The sequence below is a fragment of the Canis lupus genome, chromosome 2, assembly GCF_048164855.1.
Source record: "Canis lupus baileyi chromosome 2, mCanLup2.hap1, whole genome shotgun sequence".
NCBI classification, from domain to species: domain Eukaryota; kingdom Metazoa; phylum Chordata; class Mammalia; order Carnivora; family Canidae; genus Canis; species Canis lupus.
This window is the reverse complement of record NC_132839.1, coordinates 87,982,485-87,995,189: the sequence shown is the minus strand read 5'-3', so window position 1 is coordinate 87,995,189 and position 12,705 is coordinate 87,982,485. Positions and strand designations below refer to the sequence as shown.

The window sequence follows — 12,705 nt, the reverse complement described above, 5'->3', positions numbered from 1 at the left end:
CTGGAAAGAGCAGAATTATATTTACAGGTTAACTTGGTCAAGTCAGCCTGAGGGTTAGATACAAAAGTGGTGGACACATCGAAGATGAAGATGTTGGCCAAAATAGGTCTTTCACTATTTTAGGCATTGAATTAAGATTACTAAAATGAAGACACCTAGGTATTCCTTATCTAATACATTTAACCCGTCTATTCCCCAGCCTCACCTTTCAGTTTGCTGTGGGGGCTGTGGGATGGATTTTTGCAGGTTTACCAGCCCACAGTTCTCCATACTCAGCTATTGAAGAGTCTGACTGCAAACTAGGCTTGAAGGAAGTTGCTGTGGAATGCACCAATTAATTACATTTATTTTACATAATTGGCATTAGGGCTTTTTGAACAAAAATGCAAATTTATGGAAATTGGTTGAAATAGTTATGCAAAATAATATAAAAATGGACCCCTAAATTATTGGGAAAAAAGGTAGTTTTAATTGAACAGCTAAAAGATTTGTACTTCGTTATATGATTGTATCTAGTAAACTCAATTTTTAAAAGTAAGTTCATTTGCTTTTATGTAACCCTTCCATATCTTGCTCGGTATTGTTGGTATAATTATCACCAATAAAGGACCAATCTTATTTTCTATCTCTTTTTTGCATCAAGCATTAGCTCTGTAAACAGAGATGGAATATGTTATTTTTTTTAACAGAGCCTTGTGCATTACAAATTAGGAAGCATCAGGCCAAAGAGTTGCAAAGCAACCAATTATTGCTTAAAGGGGACATAATGCAGCATCCTGCTTATTTGCTGTTTTGCAGGTGGAATGACATTGCTATAGACAAGACTTTTCACAAAGGATCATTGCAGGGCAGTTATAAGGTAAGTGGCCTTGCAATCGGTAGAATATATCTGGCAGTGGTGGCAGGAAATGTGTAATGCAGATGGATATGCAGTTAGTGATGCAATAAAAGAATATTAAGATGCTTTTGACATAGGAGTGAATACCTGAATAATCATAAAAGGGCACTTAATAAAAATGTGTCAAGAAATATAGAATATGGATGAGTAAACACTAAATGAAAGGAGTGAGAAATAGAATATTGACAGGATAAGGGGCATAGACATTTACAAACAATTAACAAACTGTTAGTGGTTGATGGACAACTCCCAAAATCCAAAGAGATCAAAGGTTTAATATACCTTCAGCTAATCCAGAAATTAGACTGACCTCCAAACTCTAAGGGTGTCGAAGTTCAAGATTCAAATAATTGTGCTAATGAGTTAACTTTCTTATTCAGTATTTTTCCCTTGGAGGAGGTGGGAGAGTTGTGAAGCAGATTGAGGGTGGGCTTGCTTTTCTGGTGCAGTTTTAGTAACACCACTTGGATAATTATTTCTTAAAATATCCTCAAGATTTCAATGGAATACTTTATTCTCTTTAGGTTCCTACTATAAAATGTAATGGGAGGTTGTCGGAAACTATTTAAAGCTTGTCAACTTCTCATCAAGAAATGGTAGGAGTAGGTGAATTGATCTTTATAAATAGAGGGCTACATTCTCAGACCTTGTTCTTGTTGGAGAAGAAGAAAATTTTCCCTACTTTTCTAGGTTCTTCGGCTGGTAAATTGATATAAAAGATTAAGAAAAACAAATGTAATTGCACACATATAGGAGCCTCATGAAAATATGGGAACCACAGATAATCAGGGAATTAAAGTTTGTATGGCATCCGGTGCTAAGGAGAATAGGGTAGGAGTCTGAGACTTCAAAGAGAATAAAGACAATATGCAAGCAGATAGGAGGAGCAGATGATTGGTAAACAAACATTTGTCTTGCCATACAAAGATTGTGGGACACAGAGAGGATTTCAATTGGCAGGCCCTGTTGAGCTTAGGACACCTAGTTCATATTCTCTGTAGTTATCTCTGGACCAGGCCCTCCATCTAAACTCTTGTAGGCAGTTGAGGGAGAGGTACAAGCTCTTCCTGAGTCTTTCGGGCCTTGATTGATTTCAGCTCAAAGCAATCCATATGCCAAAGTGACACATTTTGGGGAAGCTCAATCTGAAACCCTTCATTCCTCCAGAGTGATAAGTAACTAAAGACAAATCTCACCTAGTAATTTGAAGTGGAGAAATGAAATTTGTTAGACTTACAAACTATTACCTGAAAAGTTCAGATTTTAAAAAATAAAATGGGGCCTGTGATCTTATGATTCCCAACATATGTTCTCTGTGTGATGATACATCATTTCTTCCATCCTTCTTTTTTATTTCTCAGTTTGATGCACTGTATGTGTATTTTGTTCCCACTATGTGCAAAATAGTAAAACAAATCCTGAAGATAAATATAAAAATACAATTCATGACTTTTGCTTTTCCATGCAGACATAAAACACAAAATACCAGGAAGTATGTGAAAAGGGCTATAATGAATGTAGTAAAAAATGAAGTTTAGAGAGATTTAACTTAATTGTTCCTGGATAAGATATATCATAAATTTGACTTAAAAGTGCATCTATCCTAGTGATTAATGTCATATATTTCGCTTTAACCAGTATTGTTGTTGAAGGCATTGAAATCATTATATTGCATTCTCTTCCTACTTTTTGACTATCTTCATTCATTATTTAGCTTTAAGTTGAAACTACTTAGTTGATCCATGCAAGATTTCCAGGAGAACTGTTTTCTGCCAAGATTGTGGGAAGTGCCAACCTAAAAAGAGATGCTAAATATTATTGAATTGTTCAGTTCAAATGGGTGAATGTTATGATATATAAATGAGATCTCAGTAAAGCTAAAAAGCAAAAATACTGGATTAATGAGTAAATGTATACTAAATAAAACCACGAAAATGATTAGAATTGGGGCCCACTCATTCAATCACAAATTCATCAAATTGTATTGTTTATCAAACACGGCTCTATGTTGAAATTACACTGATGAATGAAAATCAATCCTTAACCCCTTGTCTTCAATGTCGGAAGAAAGGCAGTGTGCAAAAACAACACTGCCTATACACTAAACAGGAATGAGTACAGCAAAAGGAACAGGTTCTAGGATCTGAGATTAGGGGGCTTTTGGAGGGAGGAGCATCAGAGTGGTCAGCAGTGTGAGTGAATGTTGAGCTGGGTCAGGTGAATACTGAGCCGAGTATTGACAGATAAACATACATTTTTGGATAAAAATATGTACATTTGAATTGGAAACATCTACATCATGCACAAAGACAAGGAGGCATCAAGGATGTAAATATTTCTAGGGTGTGAAGTTCCAGGAGATGATCAGCAGGAGACAGTGGTCAAATAATAAAAGCAGAGTTCGAATTTTTTAAACTGTTCACAGGTTCTCTCAAAAGACAGCTTCCTTCAGGTTTTCTTCCACACACTTACACAATGGAACTTTCTAGTGAATATAAGATTCTTTTTTTTTTTTAATTTAAATTCAATTTGCCAACACGTTGCATAACACCCAGTGCTCATCCCATCAAGGATTCTCCTCAGTGCCTGTCATCAAGTCACCCCAACACCCCACCCTCCTTCTGCAACCCTTTGTTTGTTTTCCAGAGTCAGGAGTTTCTCATGGTTTGTACATCTCTCAAATTTTTCCCACTCAGTTCCCTTTGTGATCCCTTTCACTATTTCTTATATTCCATGTCGGAGTGAAATCATATGATGATTGCCCTTCTACAATTGACTTATTTCATTCAGCATAATGCCCTCCAGTTCCATCCATGTCGAAGCAAATGGTGGATATTCATCCTTTCTGGTGGCTGAGTAGTATTCCATTATATATACATGCATACCACATCTTCTTAATCCACCCATCTGTCCAAGGACATCGAGGCACCTTCCAGTTTGGCTATTGTGGACATTGCTGTATGAACATTGGGGTGCAGGTGTCCTGGCATTTCACAACATCAGTATCTTTGGGGTAAATACCCACTATTGCAATTGCTGGGTCGTAGGCAGCTCTATTTTTTAACTTCTTGAGGAACCTCCACACTGTTTTCCAGAGTGGCTGCACCAGCTCACATTCCCACCAACAGTGCAAGAGGGTTTCCCCTTTCTCCACATCCTCTCCAGCATTTATTGTTTCTGTCTTGTTCATTTTAGCCATTCTCACTGGAGTGAAGTGGTGTCTCATTGTGGTTTTGATATGTATTTCCCTGATGGCAAGTGATGCGGAGCATTTTTTCATGTGCTTGTCAGCCATATGTAGGTCTTCTTTGGAGAAATGTCTGTTCATTTCTTCTGCCCATTTCAGGACTGGATTCCTATAGTATAAGGTTTGTTGGTTTTTGTTTTTCCTATCTTCAAAAAGAAGAAATAGCTTTATAGTTTCTCTTCTTGCCAACTTGAGTTCTGCCTTTATTAATTAATTGATCAATATCATTTTATGCTTTTACTATGCTTAATACGGAGGGCAACCCTGTCATTTTATAATTTTTATTAATATTAACAGAAAATATCCACAGACAAAGAGATAATTCAGAACACACTAAATTTTGTCAGTACAGAAGAAAAAGTCATAAAAAAGGCCTAGGTATTTTTGCTCAGGAGGAATGGAAATGATACCTCATGCATTTGTACATTTCTTTCCTTGTATTATAAAGTTTCGGGGCACTCATTTGACAGTACAATGTAAACTAGGATTCTTTAAGTCCACTTGATTCAAGAAGACACTAAGCCCCATAGGAAGAGCAGGACACTTACCATAAGCTTCACAGGTCTTTATGGGGTAGCTGGATCTCCAAACATAGTCCACTAATTCTAACACAAGGGTGTTCCACAAAACTAATCATTCTCATGCTCCATCCTTTGGGCCCAAAAATCTCACTGGCAGGAAGCTGGAATGAAGAAAGAGTAGAGGGAAGTATTATAGGAATTTAAGGAAAATTTAAATTTTGGTGAGTTATTTGTGGCTTTAAAGAAAAAAGCTTAATTATAAAAGTTTATTTTACAGACCACAGCTCCTTATACTAAAATTCGAAAGCTTCCGTACTGTTTTTCATTATGCTGGTATTTTTATAGGTTAAACAGTGTGTGTGGAGGGAAAGTCAACTTTGATACTCTTCATAACTAATCTAATAAAGAACCTCAAAACACCACTACAGAAGCTCACATGGACACACATGTTTGTCTCTCAGGGGAAGTGGGTGCTTTACCAAGAGTGAGCTCTCAAAGCAGAAGTGACCCAGTGCTTTCTTGTCGTTATTTATATTTGAGCTCATATTCAGTGCCCGTCAGAGGGATAAGTGCTATATACAAATATATTCTTATATAATTCCCACAATAATACTAATTTGAATTTTACAAAATAGGAATGTGTAGGAATAAATGTTAAATTTGAAATGTCTGTGTGATTCCAGAACTGATGCATTTAATCCCGATATCACCAATATTGAAATGGATGGAGGGTTCTTTCCTACCAAAGTATTTAAGGAAAAATGTGAATGGGAGTATGTGATGACTACACACTCCCACAAACTAATATTATATTTAGAGTTGTTATATGAATAACTGGAAATGACAGAAAAATAATTTTAAAATACAAAAGGTATAAAACAGAAACTTCTCTCAGTCCAGTGACTTATTTCCATGTCCACTTTCATCACATAATTACTATAAATCATTAATTTCAAATCCAATGGAGGCCACTAAATATACAAAATATGTAATTATCAGTATTAAAAAATTATCTATTGACTTTCTATTTGAACACTGAAGTATTTTTCAGTTACACCACCCTTTTTCTTTGTTCAATGAAGTTCTATCAACAATACTATACTTTTACATTATCCACGTCTGTGACATTTTCTCTGAATTCAGCAGCCATAATTATGTTGTCCAGCTTCGCCTGAAGTTTGGTTATAAAGGCTGAAAATTAATAGTGTTCAGCTTTTAACTAGGTAGTCTAAATGGATCTATAAGAAACACAGAACTATACCACTTAAAAAAGTATTCTATAAAGTCTAGATCAAATTATCTTTTCTCAATTACTTATGTTTATGCCACTTTCATTAATTTTTGGAACTTGATTTAGTTTTGAGTGACGTTTGATTCTAAAAACTGAAAACAGAATCATTATTTCCTGACTCAAAGTAACAATTTCCCCTTCTAAACAACTCCTGTCCTTTTTGGAGGCTCCAAATGCTTTTTATTTCATATTACATTGTTTGCTGTTAAGCAGTTGGAATCCAAAGGAACTCCTAACCAGCTCAAGAAATCATTTTTTAATCCTGGATGATTTTTTCTAGGAATGTTTTGTCTTCCTCCTCTACTCTGAATTTAAAGTCCACTAGACTTTTTTGCTTAGTGGTCATCATGGAAATTCCCGTCACTGTTTCCTGGGTTGGAACACCCTCTTCTTGGAAACCATGTAGTAAGTAGTGTGCTTGCAAACTATGTCAGATAGCTTCAATGCCTAAAGTGTTTACAAGTTACTTTCAATTGTCAGTTTTATTGGTCCTCTTATTGTTTCCTTTCATGTTTTGATGTTTTTTAGTGTGTTTTGCTGATTGTTTTGAAAAAATACTTTGATGCATGGATTCTCTATGACCCAGGATAAAGTTTCTTTCTAACAAGTTCTATAAATTTATGACTATCCCAAATCAAACTTTGCATTTTACTTGAAATCCTCATGTGGCATGAATCTGAACTACAAATATGAGCAGCAGTAATGCAACAGCAATTCAGTAACCACAGCTCTTCAGAGTTGTTCTTAATTCTCCTTCCTTTTCTACCCTTTATCTGTTCTGTTCAACATCAGAGAAACTTTCCCTGTGTCTTCTGAGTTCAGAATTACTTCCTATTTACCTTTATCTTTGAGCTGAAGGTGGAGATGTCTACCGTTCAGTGTTGGATGGGCTCTGCTTCCCAAAACCAAATGTCCAAGTTTGCTAGCAGGAACAAATGTCCTTAGAGCAAATGTGCCTTTATTCCAGTGCGAGGCACCATTTCTATCTCTGGGGCTCTATATTTCCACACATTTGTCACTTAGTAGCTCCTCGCTGTACTTTTCAGGTATCCAATACATTGAAGAATTCTTTTATTTATTATCTAATAATTTTTATTTTAAGTCAAAGTATTGCTCCAAACAACCTAGATCCCAATTACTGGAAACAGGAACCCATTTTTTTTCTTTATTCTTGAAGTTCACTTATTTTGCCAGTATGTATTGATACTAATGCTGTAGGAACAGGTATACATTTTTTTTTTTACTGAAAATACAAGATTTTTCCTAAATATCAAAATAGTTTGATTTTCACTGCATTTTTAAAATATATTTTTATGTTCCACATGCCCTACTTCCATCTTCAGAACATATCTTATATGTACTCAATTTCCTTTCTCTGTCTTCCACACTAAGAATATTTTCTATAATCCATTTTAAATGTTATTTTATTCTGTTCCATTTTGTGCAATTTCCTCAAACCTATTTGCAATATTCCTGACAGTATTTTTGGTTGAAGTTATGTCTTATTGTTGTTCTTATGTGTCTTTTCTCTCTGTTCTATGTTAATTGTTCTCTTCCATATCCTTCCTGAGCCCCGCCTGTTGGCTTTCATCTCTGGCTTTTGTTTAATACTTTCTTCTTTAGGGATCCCTGGGTGGCGCAGCGGTTTGGCGCCTGCCTTTGGCCCAGGGCGTGATCCTGGAGACTCGGGATCGAATCCCACATCGGGCTCCCGGTGCTTGGAGCCTGCTTCTCCCTCTGCCTGTGTCTCTGCCTCTCTCTCTCTCTCTCCCCGTGTGACTATCATGAATAAATAAATTTAAAAAAAAAATACTTTCTTCTTTAAATCCTTATGTCTTTTGTTTCACTGTTACCCTGTTTCATTCTTTGTTTTAATAGATAAACAATGTCTGTTATCCTTTTGGGTTTAAAGCTAACTGGTTGTCTGAAGTCATTTAGTGTTTTCTCGGGCAGTTCTGTTAGCCTATGAAAAATCTTTTCTTATTAAATTATGTTTTGTTAGGAAATAAATCCAGATGACAGATCCAGGGGTGTTGATTGAAAAAAGTTGGGGAGAGGCTTGGTACTTTCTATATATCCAGTCTTTGCCAGAAGCTACCAATGGGCCCAAGGGACAAGGAGACCAGGATTAGGCACTCAGAGCTGATGTGCTTATATTGGAGAAGGACAAGGAAGAGAGTTTTTCTATCCATCACATAATTATATACTGTTTTCTCCCTTGCCATAATTTGAAGGTTATCTTTTCAATATCCTAATGGATCTAGGGATCGCTGAGAGTTTATAGACCACATTACAGTATGAAAGTCACTTAACAGGGTCTAGTACACACACGAAAGTATTTTGAGAGTACTATATTGTTATTGTTGTTACTATTATAAGCAATCAAACAATTGAAAGGAGGTATCTTTTTAATGTAACCTATAAGAGTTTTCTTCACTCTAGTTCAGAGAACTAGGAATGACATGGGAATTCATTTTGCGTCATTTTGGACAAAATTCTATCCAACTTACCTTGAGTCCCCCAGCAATATGGAGACTTCAGTGACTCAAAGTTGTCTTTGGATAGAGGGAATAGCCATGCAAAGATTCCAAGGTAAGAGCATTACCAGTGTATGTGGCACACTGCCAGGGACAGTATAAATGGAGCAGAGAGAGGGAGATGGGAAGATGAGGTCAGATGGATTTGGGAGATAGGCTTACATTGGACCTTGTTAAGGTTTTGGCTTTTATTCTGAATGATATGGGGAACCACTGGAGGGATTTTTAGCAGAGGAGTGATAGAATCTGACCTATGTTTCAAAAGGATTTCTCCGTCTTGTATGTTGAAATTAAACTGTAGATGAAGAAAGGTGGAAGTAGGGAGACCAGTTGGAAGACTATTGAAATGATACAGATGGGAGATGATGGCAACTCATACAGCAGCATTCACAGTAGGGTAAGTGAGAAATGGCCAGATTCTACATATAATTTGCAGCTGTCACCAAGAGAATTTTTTGATGTGCTGGATGTGGGCTGTGAAAGAAGAACACTTAAAAGCTATAATTCCTAGTTTCTAGGCCTGAATAACTCAAAGGATTCAGTTGTTGTTGAGCTGAAATGGAAAGGGCACTGTGTAGAACTTGTATTTGGGGATAGGAGATTTGAACATGTTAAGTTTGAGAGGCCTCTTAGTTATATGTCACCTGAAATGAAGCTTGGACTCAGTGTGAAGAGTTAGATAATGTCATCCCTCTCAAATTTCATGTCTCCCTGGAACCTCTAAATGAGACCTTATGGGGAAATAGGGTCCTTGCAGGTATAGCCAAGTTAAAATAAAGTCATAGTGTATTAAGGGGCCTTAAATACAGTATGTCTAGCATCCTTTTAAGAAGACGGAAATCTGGACACACAGAGACACTCAACCATAGAAGAGAAGGTTATGTGAAGGCAAAAACAGAGGATGAAGAATTGTATTTATAAACCAAATAGAAGCCAATAGAAGCTAGGAGAGGCAAAGAATGATCCACCTCCCAGACCCTTCAGAACAAGTATGGCCCCTTTGACACCTCAAATCCATATCTCTAGCCTCTAGGCCTACGAGAGAATAAGTTTCTATTCTTATAAGCTACACAGTTTGTAGTGCTTTGTAATGACAGCCTAGAAAACTAATACACCTGTGTGTATTAGTGTGACCTGACTGGCTTTCAGTAGTTCATCATCTCCTATATTTTAGATCTGCTAATTCTCACACATGATTATCCAGGGGGCAGAAATCTGCCTCATATAGCTGACTCACATTGGGCTAAAGATCTAAAACCCTAGGTTGGATAGGGCACTGATATTATTTGTTAATCTCTGGCTAGATAGTTCATTCTCCATCTTACATTTATGCAGATGATATTCTCAACACAAAACTTTCTGAAATTTAATTTCCTCATATCTGTGAGAAAAAAGTCCTAAGAAATATATTGCACCCATATAATGGATTTTGAAGTTCTATGCATAAAGTTAAAAAACTTTGATAAAATTTAACAGCCTGCCTAATGTTAAAAACAGTAACTCTAAAAAGAGTTTTTGTGGGTTCAAATCAGTAAATTAAAAAAGTTAATATTTTGTCATGTCTAGATAACCTAAGTGATTATAATTTGAATTATGATATATCCAATCTAATTTTGCTCTTTAGGAAAGGAAAACTGCCTTATTCACCATCCACGCTTACAAGAAATTCCTAAGCTTTCATACCACAAGTAGAAGAATCTTAACCAAAAGGAGTTACTATACCTTGTTTTAAAAATCTGCATCTGAATTTGCTATAGTTGGTAAAAAAAATAAATAACGCTTGCTTGTCTTTTCCCATGTTTAGTTATATACAGTTGTAGAAAGAATGAAGCTGGGAAACACCCTCAGAAACTGAGAATTTCTCTAAGGGTCAGAAAGACAATAAGCTTTTTTGGAAAAGTAATGGGGGATTCTCACATGGTGAGGATAAGTCCATGGGGTTGAGCTGAAAACTAAGCATCTGGCTTATGAAAATTTTTGCTGTCGCTGCTGGAGCTAGTCAGCATTATATAGTTCCTTGATCACTAGGGACTTTACGATCTGTCTTAAGCTATTTGTGCACTAACAATAACTCTGTTCATTCCATGATTTCTATTTGTAGGGGGGAAAAAGAGTAAATGAAGTCTGAAAAATGCAAACATAAAGAGATGTTAAAATAAGGATATTGGGTGTTGAGAAACAAACAAAAAATACACCCCCCAAGAGATGCAATAAATCCAAATCATTTTCAGAACAAGAGGGAAAAAATAGTTAACACAAAACTGAACCAAAAGATGCAAATAAATAAGTAAATTTCTCATTCAGGATCTATTTGGAGGCCATATTTTTGGCAGAGTTATTGCTTATTATTTTCATGTTTCGAGTTTCTTATCTTCTTTTGTCAGTCTATTGAAAGCTTGTTAAAATCTTACTTGCTTTTCCTGTTCTTTTGTTGTTGTTCTTGCCTTAACTTTAATGTTAAATCATGTGGAAGTAAAGTAAAAGGGAGAAAAAAGCCAACACAAATAGTCACTGCAGTGGCCTAATTTTATGGCTACTTTATATATTGATCAGTTTATGTTTTATTCAGACTTGATGGGGGAACATTTGGGCAATAAGAAGGAATCTCTCCCTTAAATAGTAAATTGCAATGCTGACGCAGAACATCTAAGGGTTTCCTGGAGAGGCTTGTTAGAGCCTGAAAAGGGCACTGATGTAGAAAAGAAATAACTGTCCATGGATACTTGTCAGTACAAGAGGTTGCCACACTAACTCTTTTCTCCTTATTTTGGAAGACATGATAATACATTTTATCCCTGCTGTCCAGAGCCTAGCATGGTGCTGTCGGTTAGTAAATCTTCAATAAATAGGCAATAAAGGATATGTGAATACAGTGATGAGGCCAAGTAAGGACACACTCACCCAATTAAAAGTAATACTGATTGACCGAGGTTCTAATGGTCAGAAATGTTGGATTGTCCAGATCCAAATCAAAGACTATTTGAATGCAGAATCTATGCACTTAGCCACTGTCCAAAATGATTCAGAAAGTACTAGCCAGGTAGTCTTGGGCATAACCTTTGTGAATCTCCATTTCTCACACTGAAATAGAATGAGATAATATCTCAAGATGTAGTTTTAGAGACAATGAGTAATAATATGGGGAGAATGCACACTCCTGTGCCCTTCACATAGTTCACATCATTGAAAATGATGATGATAGCAGCCAAGGTAGAGTTGTATTAACTGTTCTCCTTTTTATTGTCAGCTACTTCTCTAACATTTTCCCTTCTTCCCAATAACCTCCAGAGAATTTCCAAGACACTATCTACCCTTGGCTGCCTCTCACAATGCTATCATCTGCATCTTGGAGGGTTATATGCCACCTAACATTTGCTCAATCTCCTCTGATAAGTACCACCTGGGTCCCTGAGTTCAATGCCATCAAACTCCATATTGCACTACAAACTATAGGGACCACAGTGAAGCATGTCTGGCCATTTTAATCACACATACAAAATCCTGATAGAATACTAGTGCCTTGCATGTAGTGTGTCTTCTCTTCATTTCAGACAGAGTCTTGCTTTACTTTCATCATCTCTCTATACCTTATACCTGAAGGTAAAGACAGATTCACATACTCATAACCTCTTAACCCCCACCAATTCAAAATTTGAGCTTAGACTTCAGCAGGCCAAATGAAAAGATCCATTGACCCCCCCTGGTGCTTATGTCAAAAATCCAGAGAGCCTACCCACCTTTCATGAGACTATCAAGACAATATGTCACAATTACTAGTGAGATTAATCATTTATTTTTTCAGAAATATTTTACAGTGTCCCTTTCTAGAAGATACTGTGGTGAACATTGCTGTGCATTGGAATTCTAAGTGAAATTGGACCCACAGTTTCCAAAGGAATGAGAGGAAATGAATCTTTAAAACTTGAGATTCCCTTCTGCAACACCACTACCCCCTATTCCAAGCCTGTTACATTGGTGCTAAATATAATCTTTTACCAGTGTGGGCTCTGCATATCTGAAAATCATACATGGTGATCCTCTTGAGTCTATTCCTTTCTTCCTTTATTAATGAAAGGGTTTTTATTTGTGCCCTCCATTATTCCCAGAAGTACAACACGAAACAAGATGGGGAACCATGATTTATCTTCTATTTGATAAAAACATCTGCAGAATAAAATGAGCCTCTTGATGCCGGAATTGTCATCAATGAT

General features: G+C 36.4%; 1 long non-coding RNA gene across 1 annotated transcript in view; it reads right to left on the bottom strand.

The window, feature by feature from the left end:
• Positions 1-204: 204 nt before the first annotated feature.
• Positions 205-12,705, bottom strand: part of LOC140610657 (uncharacterized) — a 28,183-nt gene continuing 15,682 nt past the window's right edge. The window contains exons 3-4 of the long non-coding RNA XR_012012234.1: positions 4,694-4,827; positions 205-318 (exon numbers count right to left, since the gene is read on the bottom strand). This is a non-coding gene — a long non-coding RNA (uncharacterized lncRNA). The remainder of the gene's footprint in view (positions 319-4,693; positions 4,828-12,705) is intronic.